A 17,479-nucleotide genomic window follows, 5' to 3' on the forward strand; every position below is an offset into this window, starting at 1 on the left:
TGAAAGGCACCTCTCAAATTCATGACAAGTTAAGCTTATAACTACAATACCTGTCATTTCTTTAAAACAAACATTCAGTTATCCCTTCCCTTTTAGAAGGGTATCACTAGAATGACAAACACAGTGGGTGTAGTGGAAATCCCAGTACAGTAATCTGGGTGAACTGCAAGCAATTTTACTGTCTTTAAAAGAAAAGTTTAAGCTGAATTTTTCAGTCTTCAGCCTGAAGTTAGCAACTAAATATGGAGATATCAGTAATGAAGGCTGACAGTAGTTTTAGAGTAACAGAACTTAAGCAACAGGTATCACGTATCTGTTTTAAGTTATTTCTGACTTTTTCTTACTCAATGATCTGTAATTCCAAAGAAAATTCCAAATGCTGAAATAAACTAGCTTGGTTTTAGTGAGAGACTGCCAGTTTCATTTTTGGCTCAGAAATTCAGGAATTCAGCAATTCAGGAATTAAATGCAAGCTGAAGCTTCTTTCAGCATCCAGATTTGAAAGTTCAACTCTAAATATCCAATCACTGTATAACATTCTGGAGCTGATTTCTCTACTTTAAGTGGTGGCACATAATTAAAGCATATATACATAGTATTACAGCTTGGTTAGGCAATCTTCTTAATCAATGAACACCTATGCAAGAAGCTTTTTAAGATCTTTGAGGACAAAGCCAGACTGCAGTAGAGGTTAAACATTTCTCTGACCTTCCCTCCAAACTCAGGCAATGGACAATACAAGTACTAACTCCTTTCACCATGACAACTTTTTTGAAATTTGTACAGTTACTCTTTAACTCATTGAGAGAACATAGTAATGCTTTATATATGCACACACCCATACAAGCACAGATGCAGCCTGGTATCCCTGCACTGGTGTTATCATCTGGCCATTATACCCTGGAATGGAACACAAACAAATGTATTCTCTAAAACACTTTAAGAAAGCTACCCTGGACATCCCTAACACAGCATAAAGCAGAAGCACCATCTATAGACTGCTGCCACTTACATCTACCACCCCACTGCCTTTGAGCAACAGTACTGATGTCACTTCACCTTTCTCCTTATGTTTTCTAACAGAAAAGAAAACCTCAACTCCTGGCTAGAAGAGCTTTCCTAAGAAAACTTTCCTGCTTGAAGGTCTTTGCCTCCTCATCCAAGAAACCACTGACTCATGTAGGACGCTGCAGTCTGCCACACTATTTGATGTTGTTAAAGACTAGCACAAACTTTTTCACTGACCACTATGCCTGATGGCTGCAAGCATGCCCAAGACTGAGCTTGGGCTCTGATCCTTCCTGAATTTGACTTTCCAGTGATTCCCAGCTAACCTGACCCGGCTCTGCTCTTGATCAAACCCATTTTTCCAGATCAGATCTTGTAGAAAGTGCAGGCATCCTAAATCTCAATCATGCTCTTACTTTATTTTTCAGTTGACACAATGCTTGACTCTGGAACTAATAAAGTATTCAGATTCATCTAGTGCCAACAGGATTTCCTTTTGACTCATTAGTGACAAATGACTGGGGGAAAAGGAAGAAGACAAAGTCTAAAAGAGGAGGTTTAAGCCACAAAACACCGTATCTGGCTGGCATTTCTAGAACAAGTTAGGGTCAAGTCCAACAACAATATCTGTCGGTAGACCCCAGATCACCTCTGGGATGCAAAATAAATATACTCAAAGAGGCACAACAGAAATAAAGATACTAAGATATGTGAGCAACAGATAAACAAGACCTTCCCAAACACTTCAGAAATACCTACCTAACCACCCAACAATTAGATACAAGTTTAAACTTATTCCTAGCAAATATACCAAGTAAATTGTTTGAATCCCCCTCTTCATTTAATGGAGTTAATTTTAAGGGAGAAATTTTGCTTTAAGGGCTGGCTATCTATAAGGTGACTGACCTGCAAGAAATGAGGGTAATGCCAACTTTGCTTTGGTTTTTCATTTTTCCATTCCCCTAACTTTAGGCAGGAAAATACTATGGGGTCAACTATGGCCCCTATGCAGGAGCTAAAGAGCAGGAAGATAGGAAGCATGCAAAAACTTTTTTTTTCATTTAATTGGAGCAGGTACTGCCTTTGAACAGCTGAGTTGAGTATTTATATGCACAGACATATCTGACATAACTGACCTGTGGAGATGCCTAATGTGTAAGATTTTGCTAGAAAAAATGAGGGAAGCTACTCTTCAAGAAACAGCACTATCACAAACTTGATTCTAATGCAGTCTCAAGTATAGAATATCTCAAAAGTACAGAGCTCAATTCCAGATTGCCTCCATCAACTGCCGGCAACACCCCAGGAACTGCCTTGCACGCTTCCCGAGATGCAACTGTCCATAAAACCACCGTGTCTGTGCAGCCTCTCTCTCTCGTGTGTTCATATTACTTTTTGTACTTAGTGCATTAGTGTAGTGTATTAATCTAACTGCTAATTCTACTTCTTCATGGCACACTTAAAATTTAAGTACTTGATAAACTAGAAGAGCACATGCACACACTTTATATGCACACAGACACTTTTCCCAATAAAGATTCTCTCTGAAGGATAAGCAGCACATCTTTGAATAAACCCATTTGAACAGAAAAAAGAAAGGTTAACCAAGACAAGTCACTGAAAACACAGCATTTCAAAAGCTTCAGATCTGACAAGGACTGTGAACATGGGACTTGCTTTCTGCTTCTGTCCTCAGATGAATCAGGAAAACGTGCTTCCTGGACATTTTCTTCAATAGTTTCTTAAAGCATGTCTCCAGAAAAATGCAAACCAAAGATGATGCTAAGGAAGTTGAGGAATAAGTAACCTTACTTTGAAAGTGAATGAAGAAACCGCACACTTACTGCTTGTAAAGCTTTTCTAAAAAGCAACCATGCAATGCAGAATTCAAGGAAGTTCATATACCATTGGTAATTGGGCTTGATGTCATAGTTGTGAAAGTGGGATGGGGTTTTTTTATTTAGTTTTCTTTCAATTCCTTCAGCTTCAAATTTTGGGTTCTGATTGAACTTTGTTATCTGAGGGATGGGAAAGGTAATAATCCAATTTTTTCAAGTGATATTAAGCCATATGAAGCTGTAACTGGAGCTCAGTCCCAGGCCGAAGACATGAACTAAGTATAGTCACTTACTTGAAGGTATTTGCAAGGCTTGCTTATATGAACTAGTTGCAAGGCTTGCTTATATGAACTAGTTGTTCAGGTATGGAATTAAATAAATTGGCCCTCCCAGAAGCCTTACCATTTTCAGAAGGGATCATAATTATCTAGTACTTCATAGACTACATGATTCTTATCCAGACCCTAACATTTTGGTTGCATCGTATTCACTAAAATTTTCCTAACACTTTTGCCTCAGAACATTGACCTCTCTGGAAGAGAGACTTTGTTAGAACAACCTTGAGAATAGCACTCCTAAATTAATCTCAACTATTTGCATGAGAAAAAAAAGATTCAAACACTAGATTGACAGATGAAACAAATGAACTGACCGGTTTAGGTGGTTACATTTAGCAGCAGAGGGGGAAAAAAGGCCAAGGGAAAAAATCCAATTTTTTTCCCAGAAAGGGGATACCAGCCCTGAGATGAAACAAGATGACAATGGTCAGACATTTGAAAGACTAGCACTAGTTCAGTCACGGGACCAGCCAAGCTCAGAGGATGATGTCTTTCCAGAGATGTTTCCCATTTCTGATACTGGAGCAGCCTCAGACGGCCAAACCATCAGACTCCACTAAGTTTGGAATCTCCTGGTTTAGAACCTCCTCTTTAGATAAACAACTAATTAGGAGATGATGTGTGCTGTTCTTAATATTCCCCAAATCCTTACATGTGAAAAGTCCTAAATTCTTATCTCTCAACTCCAAGGAGAGTCCCCCCTCCAAATAATTTCAGCGCATAAGCAGAACTTTGACAACATAGCCCAAAGTGAAAGCCCATTCATTTTCACCAACTTTTAGAGACTTTAGGAACTAAAGCAATTCCAATAACCCTTACTCAACAGGGTAAGTGTACCTCTTATAAAAGAGAAATTAAAATACTCCAGAGCTGACTTTCACACATTTATAAAAATTTATAAAAAACATTATTCAGAAATAAATTCTGAAAAGCTGATCGGGGTCTAATTAAAGACTTTCATACTCAAGACTCCTGGAAGTACAGCTATTTCATTACTAATGCAGACTCTCTGGAAGCAAATCAACTGTTCAGTAAACAAAGCTAGAAGCAATTTTTATTTCTAGTTTTTACCTGCTTTTGATAGTTTCTGGTCTTGACAAACATGTATTTCGTCAGCTGAACAGCTAGTTCTTCTGGGCACTAATACTGTCATTTTTCTTGGACAAAAATAGCTCTTCAATTATGTTCAAATATTTTAACTGATGTCAGACAATCTTCAGAGGATTTTCAAAAAGCTGTCTGGGTGGTTAAGCTTATTCAGTGACATGAAATCATACTAACCACCTGAGAAACAGCCAGAGACCTGAGAACAAGCTACTGCAGCACAAACATGGCACCAAGGTTTAAGCTGCTCCTTGAACAGCCCACCGGGACACTTACACAGAGAAAGCGTAACCAAGTTTTCTTCCTTCCATTGAAGGGAGCTTCCTTGATTAATACTGCACACAGGGACCATTTCTGCAAAGCAACTAACAGCATCTGACCTTGTGAGACTAGTTCTACTGTCTATAATCAGTATAGCTGAATAAAATATAATTTTTTTTTCTTAAGTCAAAGTTAACTCCCAGCTAGATCTTATATTTGAACACAAATTTAGTGGATGTTTTAAGGGTAAAAACTGCCTGCTTCAAGTCACTGATATCTCAAGATGAAAGCTTCCTGATGTGAGAGACTAACAATCATGTGCAACTTGCAGTAGATTCACACAAAATATAAAAAGCATTTTCAAAGCAAGTGATGTAACGAACATTCTTATGCTAAGAATATGCTATGCTTCAACACTTACTGAGTTCAAGTTTCAACTTTGTGCAAAAAGTCTAAAGTGTCAATTCAAATGTGGAGTACCTTATAAAGCCTATCCTATAGAATCTATTTAAGCTCCAAATGGCATTTCTAACACTTATCAGATATATTCTCATTTTTGGTGACTGTTTGCCATGATTTGGCATTATTTCTGTTAAATAGTCACCATCCCCCAGGAAAGTTGTTTGTGAATGTCTACCAGTCAGACTTACAGTTAAAATTATGACCTCAGAATTCCTGAAGAAACTGAATTGCAAATAGTTTTTATGCTTGCAAAGAAAATCCAGGCAAGCAATAAACAGAAACACACAGATTTAAAAAAATATTACAAGTATATTAAATTCAGAGAGTGCATAATTACCATGTTACAATATCTTGCTATGCATAAGCTAGATATTCAACCATAAAGCCACTTCTGAGAACTGCACCAGCAATTTGATGCTGTGAATTTGGCTCTATTGTCATTGCAGCGAAGGATCAGTACTTAGCTCTACAACTTCTAAAAGTTAATGGATTGCCACATCATAGTATACACAACATGCTTTACCTGATACACATCCTTCTGATTAAAAGCAGATGTAAGCATTTGTTTGTCCCCATAATTGTTACACTAAATTTTCTCTTTCAAGCTATGAAACAAGGTAAAACCCAGCAAGACTACAAGTAAGGCATGGAAGTTTTCTGAGTTAAGATACTCCTTCTGTAAAATGCACTCAGGCAGTTTGAAAGTTACTTTAAGAACAAGCTTGCCAGTTGGCTTAAGACACTCTTCTTTGGAAAAAGGCATCTTAATTTCTCTTTCAGAAGAAAGACCTAGCCTCAAATTCCATCTGGTATTTGCTTAATATCTGGCAAACCTAGCTCTACTTTGATTGTGACACTGGCTGCTGAACTGGTAAAGCCTTGTATCGGGTTTCCTTCTACAGACAGAAGCCAATGCTGGGTTCAACTGCAATTCCAGGATCACCTTTTGTGTCTCCATTTTTCCCCATAACCTACACATCATATACACCCCTGGCAACACCAGAGCTTGCATGCCAAGGTATCATTACTTGTACTGTCTTCATTGTAAGAAGTTTGGGTTTTATTCAGGTTTGTTTAGATTACTAACACATCACCAAGGCACAGATAGAAAGACTTCTTTCATAATTATATGATTTTTTGTTATTGGCCATTTAAACCCAGCTAGTGTAGGCCCTTTATGTACAAAGTATCCTTCCATAGTACAATTTACAGTAATTCTATTACAAATCAGGTTGGTAGCCAGAGAGAAGTCTTACAAATTCCCATACCTCATTTTAATTAAGATTAGAAGTTTTATCTGTTGAAAAGACACTGATTCTATGCAAATTGAGAATACTCACTACTAGCATTTATTAACAGAAATAAAATTAGCTCTTTCATGATAACTGAACCATTCCAGCAAAGTCCCAAGTAATTGTAACTCATGTCTGTTTTGACCTCTCAATCGATACTTCCCTAATAGAAACATGGTATTTGAACATGAGCAACAAACCTCACTAAAAGTCACCCAAATTTTACCTAACAGTTCTTTTGTTACAGCTTCAGACATCTGTCCTGAGAGCAAGCTGAAAAAGGCATACACTAACACCCAGCAACAACTACTATTTTCTGCCACTTGGTTTTGCTACTTGTGCAATAATGGAGGTGCAACCTTAACTGCTTCTTTTCACAATTAACTTCATTAGCTGAATCCACTGATAAACATGAGTTTCTATAAGGTCTGACATGCTTAACTGAAGTGGGTGAAACTTGGGCAAAACATCCTGTTCTGTTTCTGGCAGCAAGGCAGTAGCACTTTGAACCTAGGGATGGCTGCTTCACAGACAATATCCAACCCACAAGCAAACTTCAACTAGAAGATGACAACTGCAGGAGTTGACCTTCACACCTCTGCCCATATGGAGATGCACAGACAACTTGGTTGTTCCTTAGGAAACTGTTAAGTTGCCACAAGCTTCAGAAGACAGTATTTAAGAAAACCCCAAACACAAAACAAACTCAACCTCACAGAAAAATCCCACCCACTAAAATGGCTCCCCATCCCCATGTCCCCGCCCCCCCCAAAAAACAACCAACAAAAAATCCCCAATCCAAAACCCAAACCAACAATCCCCATAAAAACAAATTCTAGCTAGTATTTGCATGCAAAGCTGTGAACTGCCATAGCTCTGCATCTGCTCTGTGAGCAGCTGATGCACCTTAGCCCCCACAGAACTCTCATTTAATGGGTCACAAATTTCCAAGAGGTGAAAAACCTACGAGTTAGGAACACAACTCCAAAGATAAGCAATTCACACTTGCAAGCCTGAGCTCATAGACATGAGGACACCTACGCAAAAAGTGGAGTAATTTTAACCAAATGAATTTGAATCACACTCATCCCCACACCACTTTCTATTATATGGACTAGATCTTTAGTACAGAGTTATCAAATTAATGAGGGTTAAACTTGATTAAACAAGTCTTCACAAGATTCTATTTGAATCTTCTTAAGAAGATCACTCTAGTTCATGTTTAGACCATAATTCTTTTTTCCTCTGCATCTTCAAAGCTTGCCACTTTCTGGAGAAACCTGTCATACCTCAAGACTCACTTTGCTAGAAGTCAAATTTTATTGGGTTTGCATGGCAACATTTTGGTAGCTAGGTGGCTTCTGTGAGAAGCTGGCAGAAGCTTCCCCCATGTCCAACAGAGCCCCTGCCAGATGGGCTCCAGGACAGACCCACTGCAGGCCAAGGCTGAGTCCATCAGCAACAGTAGCACCTCTGGGACAATGGTATTTAAGAAGGGGGTTAGAGGGGTCAACTGCTGGGGGAACAACAGCAGCAGAGAGAGGAGTGAGAATATGCAAGAGCAACAACTCTGCAGACACCGACTTGAGTGAAGAAGGAGGGGGAGGAGGTGCTGCAGGTGCCAGTGCAGAGATTCCCCTGCAGCCCATGGTGAGACAGGCTGTCCCACTGCAGCCCATGGAGGCGCACAGCGAAGCAGAGACCCACTGGTAGCCCTTGCAGGACCCCAGGCCAGAGCAGATAAATGCCCAAAGGAGGCTGTAACATTATGGTAATGACATGCTGGAGCAGTTTGTTCCTGAAGGACTGCACCCCCAGAAGGGACTCACACTGGAGAAGTTTGTGTGGACTATCTCTATGGAAGAGACCCTGCACGGGAGCAGGGGAAGAGTGTGTGGAGTCCTACTACTGAGGAAGAAGGAGCAGCAGAGACAACATGTACATGCTACTGACTGTAGCACCCATTCCCCACCCCACTGTGCCGCTAAGGGAGAGGTGGTAGAGAATGTAGGAGCAAAGTTAAGCCTGGGAAGAAGGTGTTATTAAGATTTGGGTTTATTTCTCATTATCCTACTCAGATATGACTTGCAATAAATTAAACTGATTTCCCCAAACTGAGTCTATTTTATTCCCATGACAACAACTAGCAAGTGCTCTTCCCCATCCTTATCTTGACCCACAAGCCTTGTGCTGTATATTTTCTATCTGTAGTGAGTAACCCTGGCTGGATGCCAGGCACCCACCAAAGACTCTTTATCACTCCCCTTCACAGCAGGATAAGGGAGAGAAAATATAATGGAAGGTTCATGAGTTGAGGTAAGGACTGGGGGAGATCACTCACCAAATCCAATCAGAGGCAAAACAGGCTGGAATGAGAGATATTAACTGAATTTATTACTAACAAAATCAGAGCAGGATAATGAGAAATAAAGTAAGACCTTAAAAACACCTTCCCCCCCACCTATCCCTCCTTCCCAAGTTCTACCTCCTTCCCAGAAGCACAGGGAGTAGGGAATGGGGGTTACGGTCAGTTCATCACATGCTGTTTCTCCCATTGCTCAGGGAGAGGAGTCCTTCCCCAGTCCATTTCACAAACAACAGTTCTTCATGAATGGCTGCAATATGAGTCCATCCCACAGGCAACAGAACCCCTCAATCCTTCGAGGACAGGCTGCTCCAGCATTGGTCCCCCTCAGGGTCAAAGGTCCTACAAGGACACCGCTCCAGCATGGGCTCCTCTCTCCATCAGTCTGCAAGTCCCTGCCAGGAGCCTGCTCCTGTGAAGGCCTCCCACGGGGTCACAGCCTCCTCTCAGGCATCCTGCTCTGGTGTGGGTCTCCTCCACAGGCTGCAGGTGGATCTCTGCATCCTCATGGTCCTCCATGGGCTGCTGGGGCACAACTGCATCACCACGGTCTGCACCACGGGCTGCAGGGGAATCTGCTCCAGCACCTGGAACACCTCCTACCCCTCCTTCTCCACTGACCTTGGTGTCTGCAGGGTTGTTCCTCTCACGTTCTCACCCTGCTCTTCTCTGGCTGCAATTATGACTGCGCAATAACTTCTTTTTTCCTTCTTCTTCCTGAATCTGTTATCACAGAGGCATTACTACCATTTCTAATTGGCCCAGCTCTGATCTGTGTCATGTTCATCTTTGGAACTACCAAGGATTAGCTCTGCCAGACATGGAAGAAGCTTCTAACAGTTTCTCACAGAAGCCACCCCTATAGCCTACACACTACCAAAGCTTGGCCATGCAAACCCAATACCCTACCCCGTACAGTTGAGGAGAGGAGTGATAGAGCAGCTTTGGTGGGCACCTGATGTCCACCCAGGGTCAACCCACAACAGATCAAACACACTGATAAGGAAACAGAAGATGTCCAAAGGTTACTGAAATTTAAAATCAACTCTAAGGGTTTGCTCGGAAAGACCTCTCTAAATAAAATCCACAATCTAAGAGTCATCTATTATTTAGGCTATGACAATCACAATCACTACAGCATTTAAATGAGCATTATCATTACATCCTTAATCTTTCACTGAAGAGTTTTACTTTCAGCAAATTAAATACAAGCATCTCAAAACAATCTGTATTTTAGGCACAGCCCAAGCAGAAGAATGACTTTTCAGTCTACCCTGACTGCCCCAGTGCAGCAAGTTTATCCTTCAGGAAACCAGTCCTTTATTTCTACATTGCTTGGGGTGCCTGCAGTTTACCAAATGCTTACTTTGTTTAGGTCCTTGTGATCTGTGACTTCAACCTTCTGTAGGCAAGTCTGTGAACGGTTCCTTATTTTCACTTCTACTACCACAGCAGATTCCGCATTCAGCTCAGAAAAGAGGCTTCAGCTTTCCTCTGTGAAACTTATAGCACCAAATTCCATTTAAAAAGTAGTCTCACAATAAGATTAAGTAATGAAAGAATTGCATTACCCGTAAATACAAATATTTTCAAATTCATCTATTTGTCTTCAAAAAAAGTTTTTGCAAACTGCATCTTAAGATCTTGCCTCTGTCTAGAAGCAGAACTAGTTAGCAAGACTGCATATGTTCAAAATATTGGTCACTGCAGTTAAACTATGTTGAAACTAACATGCACTTAATGTTGCTTCTTCACTGGTTTCCTGGCTAAACAGCACCCAGATTTCTAGCAGAAAAGGAGGACTTCAGGACTTCTTTGTTCTTCAAGCATAAAACTGTACAACCTACTAGATCTTTCTCTTCCAGGCTTCACGTGAAATATTCTTATTTTCTCACTCTAATTCATACTCACAGTAATACAGCACCCTTCTTCAGAATACTACACAGATCAAAAGGATGCCAAACACAAGCTCACACAGTGGCCTAAAGCACTTAATTGTAAAACCTCATTTTCAACTCCTCAGTCTTTGCAGAGTTTCAGCTACCACACTTAAGTTTTCTATGCAAGATCTCTGGCTGAACCTCAAATTGGCTTTGGGCAATTTCTGAAATAAAAGATTTAGGGAGATCGGAAAAAAACCCAGAGGATCATTAAAAATATAAGCAAATATAAAAATTTAAGTTCAAATATAAAGAAAGGTGAAAAGGTAACAATAAAATAAGAACATACAATAAGTAGAGGTATACATAGCTATAATTCAGAAATGCTTCCTTTCTTCTCTAATATTCAGATACAAAAAGGAAGCAGAAAATTGTACACCAAAAGTAAGAACATTTGAAGACCAAGCATCCAGATAAAAAACTAGTTATGAGTGTCTGCTTATTATAGTATTACAAATTCTCTCTACTGGTCTCCAAACTTACTCAGTGCCCACAGAGATTAAGTGCCAGGGTGTCTCTTCTTTGGTGAAATCCCACCTAACCTGCTACTAAGTAAAAAAAAAAAGTATCAGAAAAATAGAAGATTGATACTCTCCAGCATGACAGTCAGCTATTCTTGCCTCTTCAGTCCTCCTCAATGCCACAGGACTACTACAGTGTCTTTGATTCCACCAAGTGACAATTTGATGACAATTTGGCATCAGTTTCTAGAAGTATGGCACATTCAAGAACTTATCTTGGTAGAGGTTGGATTTTTGAACATTTCACACCTCACAAAGAACAAAAGTCCAAGGCATCTTGAACTGTATACTTGTTGATATAAAACTACCTTGGAAATTCATCTATGGATTGGTATTATATTTTTAAGAATTCTGAAGGTGAGTTCACACTTGCCACAAACTTATTTTTGATGCTCCTCATCATAAAACCCATGAAAACACATTCCATCTTCTGTATGCTTCTACCAATACAGACAATAAATAACAAAAGGACCATTCCCTGAATGGGAATAAAACCACCACACTCACGGACTATCTACTGCCCATCAAATCTCCATTTTTAAACAAGTCAGAAGCCACAAAAAGACAGTATGATATATCCTCATTCTTACTAATGATATAAATATAACTCCAGAAGTGCAAGAGTCAAGATTTTGCAAGCTGTGTTAATTTATACACTTACCCAACCCAAAGAAAACCTTTCAGTAATATTTTATGCAAAAAGCAATCACATGAAGACAAGTAGGCTACGTTTATGGGTCAACTGGTACATCAAGCTTTCAAAATGTTACCTTGCAGGTACCTTCAGAATGAAAGATCACAGGAGGGTTATTGACAACATCTTACAACCTCTAACAATCCCCCATAACTGCTTCACATTTAAAAGATTAATAAAACAGGTTCCTGCACAGTATGTCGTTGGGCTGCCCCTCCACACACCTGGAGACACAGTCACACACACAGAACAGCTTGGGTAGGAAGGGACCTAGAAGATGATGTAGTTCCACCAAACACGGACAGGGATACCACCCCCTACATCAGGTTGCTCAGGGCCCCATCCAGCCTGGCTTTGAACATTTCCAGTGATCAGACATCCACAACTCAGTATCAACAGTAAATCTCACCTGATAAATAAATCAATCCAGTCCTAAACACTGTACTGCAGAGAATAAGATTTTTAGGTAACTTCCACTTCAATGGAGATTACTTCCACTCCACATTCCAGTTTACCCTTCTGAAACACTTAGCAACTTTCCACTAGTCTTCTAACAAATCTAGGGGAAGTATTAGACCAGATGTTATAGAAGTTTGATTAACTGCAAGCAAGGATTGTACAGTTTCACAACTTAACTATCACCCTTATCTGGGTTTTGATGCAATCCAACTACTGTTCAGCATGATAGCTTAATCTCAAATAAAAAAATACTGACCATACATGAAAACTTAAAAAAAAAAAAAAATCAAAGTAGCTGGTCTGACTCTGCAACTACCAAAACCACTTTCACTTCTGTAGTGCTGAAGTGCCACTCCCAGTAACAGGTCCTCCTGTACCTCCTCTCTGGAACTCCACATAGATAACACAAATGTCTGCAGCTCATCCTTGACAGAGACGTGGTGGTACTGTTTTTTTTGCTTCTTCCTGATATATGAAGCATGCTTTTAAGAAACTTTTCTTCACTGCAGACATAAAACAAAGTGAGGGCACAATTCGTTAGCTTTCAGAAACAGAGTGTTCAGACTATGAGTGGGAAAAATAGGACAAGACTTCAAAAGCTAACTAATGCAGAGAAAAAGAAAGTTGCAGGGACTATCTGTGTTCACAAATCATTTCAGATTAACTGAAGACGAGGTTAGACAGGCATACGTTATCTGGGCAATAGATAAGTTAATTTAAGAAAAAACTTTCATCATCTAATGTCACAAAAAGTTATAGAGTAAGCCATACTAATGGACAAGCTGAAGTACTTATTTTCCTTTAATCCAGATTACCTACTGAAATTAGGTAGTAATAACCACTATAATTAATGCAAGTAAGAGTCACTTCAATGTCAAATCTTCATGCAAAGAACACATTTTCCTGAGTTTCTGTGAAAAAGAGTTTTAACTATAGAGCCTTGCTTCGTCTTCAGTTATGAAAATAAACTGTTTCAGGTCTTCAATAGTGCCCAAAAAATTAATGATGTAAGGTTTCTCACAGCTCTACAATTAGGGTTACACTGCAAATTATTTCATCAATGAGTAACAGTGGCACACAATATCCTTTTTGCAGAAGACCTGGTCAAGTCATTCAGATCTAGGCCAGCTTCCTGTGTTGCAACAGCTGCAGGAATGATACCAAGTGATCTAAGAAAGTACAGATTTCCTGAAGAGAATTTCAAGCTGGGGAGAAACATGAGATGTTGCTTGTCTGCCACAGGATGCAAACACCAATCCATCAGAAGGGCTAGGCTGTCCTGCTCCTGCACTATGGTCTGTCTAGCCTTCCTCCCTTGGTCAGGAATCAACTAACCATGTGGACTTACTTGGCAGTCTCTTTTCATAGCTGAATAGCAGGGATTTACTTCAAATTATATCAAGTCCTTAGATTAATAACTATAGAGAGTTGACTGGGACAGTGTACAAGATATTGTCAAATGCCTCCTCTTCTTCCTGGTTCACTTCTAAAAAGTTTCGGTAATTCCACAACACACATTCCCCTATGGTCTTAATAGTGCCTTTACTGCTTTAGTAGTAAAAATCACCATTAAAATCACTGTTCTTGAAAAAAAAGCATCCTGAGTAGCTAGAGGGCCCCCAAATCATTTTATATTTCAAAAGTTGCCTAATAGGCAGATTTCCAACCTGCTGTTTACAGCCTTCCACCCTTTTCTTGCTGCTAGAAGAGAGGAACATGCAGTATGTCAGGAGCTCACAACAGCATGCATGAGCAGGTACACACAAAAATAAAAAACTTTTTCACTTTTAGCTGTCCAGTGTTTCTTTACACATTCTAAAGCTTGAGAGATGAGAGTTTCAAGCCAAAACCTACTGCTGCTTTTGAAGGTAACCTCATTCAACTGCTTCATGAAGACACAGTTTGTACCAGCAGACAAGGTGTTTGACTTTCTCCAAATAGCATTTGCCTACTACAAGCAAACTGCCATAACTTCATCAAAATATTACTTCTACTATGTCTGTCTCACCCAGTTGCCTCATGGATGACAGCCCTTAAGGAAAAAGCCATACATTAGGTGCTCTAAGGTACTAAAGATCTACTACACTCAACTGTTAAACAACTTTGAAAATTCAGTCAACTTGAAAACAGGTCTATTAATGGCATTCAAGTACAAAACCACTTCTTTCTTCCCCTGCTTTATGCAAGAAGAATAGAAACAGACCATCTTAACCACAGCTGAGCAGGAAAACAAAGTTTGTCTTGAAATATGAAGGTGTAGTTACTGTAGATACTTCTTTCATCTCTCTGAACAAGGAGGCTGTCTAAAATATCCCTCTACCTGACCTAGATGCAACAGAACACAGCAGAAGCCTGCCCCAACTCAGCTGGGATTCAGCACACTGACACCACACAGTGCACTTTGGTCTGCTTTTGGATTTGTTCTGAGGTAAAGGAGTGGCAGCATTTGCAACCACAAGCTAAACACGAACTTCTGTCGCACAGCGTATGCTGAGTGATTTGTTTTACTAAGAGAGCAATTTTGATTAAAATTCACAACTTGAACCTAACCTGACGAACACTCTCAAATGTCAGTTGGGTATCCAAAAGTCATCTCAGCATTACTTGGAAAGGCCAATTCATAAAAGATCCGCCTACCCTCTCAGCATACAACCAAGGACAAGAGTGCCTGTTTTTATCGGTAAGATATTCTTGTCCTTAAGAGCACCTCTCTGTACCTAACCCTGAGCAGCTAGCAGAGCTCTGTGGATGACAGGATTGGCACTGCAGCAGTAAGCATCAAGTACTCAAGTACTTCTGTGACTCTTGCACTTCCCACATCCCAGATGATAGGTGGACAACTGTTTATTTTAGTTCCCTGTCACATTTACTAACTGTGAGATCACAAGCTACAGTGTAGCCTTCAACACACTTCCTTCCTCAGCTATACGAGCAATTTCTCTCTCCTTTTGTAGGCCCTCACCTAGATTCCCATCTGTTTGCCTCTGTTCCAGAAAGACTCTCAATTAAAAAGACAGTTTTACTCTGCAAAACTGGCACAGCACAAAAAGAACTGTCATGGCTCACTTCAGATTTATTTCTGATGAACTGTCCTACAGCAGAGCTTTGGAACAAAAAAGCACAATTTTAATTCCACTCAGAAAACTTAACTGGTGCACATATATAGTAATAAAAGCACAGGTACAGACAGTAAAAAGACTACTGGGTTTTCCCCCCCCATATAAAAGTTCTGATTTTACTTTTTTTTTTTTTGGTCTTTCAACTCTGTTTTGCAGATTATTTCACCCCCAGGCAGACGGGTGCTCCAAGTAAGATATCGGCTGCAAAAAAGACACATAGCACTTATATTGCACAGTGTAATTCCAAACTCAGTTACTTGGGTACAGATAACAATACAGTTTTAGACTACAGCTCTAAGATAAACCTGAAGTAGTCCATATCACTACAACAAGCATCCCTGAAAACATACAGGTACCAAAGGAATAAAACACCACATCTACTTAGTTAAAAGTTTATTTTTGCAAAGCCTTTAATGTGAATAGTCCAAGTATCCCCCACTATTCACTCAGTTCATTTTTACCTAGAATGAAGTCTACAGGACAGACTTTGAGCAAGAGTAAAAAAAGATGCAATGAATTAAAAAAATGAAAATACTCAACTGTACCAAGTTTGGTTGGGTTTTTTTCCTCCCAAAAGCTTGTGGTTTTAATATAGAGGCAAGTCATCCAAAAGGTAATAACTTGCTTAATGTTCAAAGTTTTTCATAGAGATAAGATATTCTTTCCAAAGGGAAATACACTTGTTTTTGAATGGTTATTCTTTAAGGCAATGTAATTGCTCCATTGCCTTTTAATTATAATTCATGGAAGAGTGTTTCTTGTCTCCTTTTCTTGTAACAGTAATTTCAATATATACTTCACTGTGAAGGAGTACTGAAAAGTCTTTGTCATACACTGTCTACACATCTCATCCTGGGTTAAGATGTAGCTGTTGTATGCGGAAAATTACAACTACACTAATCAAAACATGTAAATGCAAGAACACACAACATGTATTATTTTCAAGCTGGGCATCTCTGACGTACCCTCTCCCTTGGAACTGTACTACCTTACTCTCATACCCCAAAACAGTATAGAAAAAGATTTTCCTTTTTTTTTTGTTTCGTTTACCCTGAGCAACACAACCCATGCTTTTAAGATGGAAACTGGAGTAAAAGCACGTTATTCTTTTTTCGTAGAAAACCTTGGTTTCTCATTCTGTTTTGTAATCTAGGGCCAATGCGAGAACAGTCAGATTTGGGTTTATTTTCTCCTCTGCAAATTTTGTTTTCCTTAAATCGCTTCTTCATCAACACACGCAGAAGGGTACAAGGATCTCAGGCTCATTAGACGGGTTTGGCGCAGGAAGTGTCAGTCAAATTCTTCCATTTGCTTTGACACGGGTGATGGTGGGGTGTTTAGACGAGACGAACATCCCTGTCATTTCCATTTCATTCTGTGGTAAGCAGGACGGGAACTCACAGGCCACGGCGCTGTCTACTTGTCCCACTCCGTGGCCACCCCAGGCACAAGCCCCGACGGGCTGCCCCGGCCGGCCGCGCCCGGCCTGACCCGCCCGCCTCGCCCCCACACACCGGCCGGAAAGAGCGAGCGGCTCCTCTCCCGCGGCCGGACTAGGTGGGGCTCGGCTCGGACTTCCCGCTGACAACGCCGGCGGCCGCCGGGCACCGTCGCCTTCCCCGCCTGCGGCGGGGCCGAGCCGGGCGTCACCCGCCCCTCCCCGCGGCCGTCCGGGCCCCACGTCGCGGCCCCGACCGGCGGGGTTACAACTTTCCGCTTCCGCTCCAACTTCTGCGCCGGGGACCGGCGGGCGGGGGGCGGCGGCGAAGGGCAGGGCCGGGCCCCGGGCCCGGCCGCGACGGCTGCCCCTCAGCGCCCCGCTCCCCCCACCCCCTCGGGGTCCCACCACGCCTGAGGCCGGACGAGGCGGCGGCTCCCCGTTCCTCTTCCGCCATGTTCCAGGCTGGTGCCCCTTCCCTCAGAGCGCGCCGCTCTCCTCCGCCGCCGCCGCCGCCCCCCCTCTCGCCGCCGCCCCCACCCCGCCCCGCCACCTGTACCAGAGACGCCGCGCCGCTCCCCGCCACGGCGGCCCGGCCCGGCCCGCGCTGCCGGCCGCTACCCACCGGACAGCGCCTCCG

General features: G+C 41.3%; 1 protein-coding gene across 1 annotated transcript in view; it reads right to left on the reverse strand.

The window, feature by feature from the left end:
• Positions 1-17,479, reverse strand: part of RAP1B (RAP1B, member of RAS oncogene family) — a 35,166-nt gene extending 17,687 nt beyond the window's left edge. The window contains exon 1 of the mRNA XM_042017818.1: positions 17,465-17,479. The gene's annotated coding sequence lies outside the window, so the exon portion shown is untranslated. The remainder of the gene's footprint in view (positions 1-17,464) is intronic.

The sequence above is a fragment of the Corvus kubaryi genome, unplaced genomic scaffold (assembly GCF_017639235.1).
Source record: "Corvus kubaryi isolate FWS band 111438036 unplaced genomic scaffold, C.kubaryi_AGA036_p1.0 137, whole genome shotgun sequence".
Taxonomy (NCBI): Eukaryota; Metazoa; Chordata; class Aves; order Passeriformes; family Corvidae; genus Corvus; species Corvus kubaryi.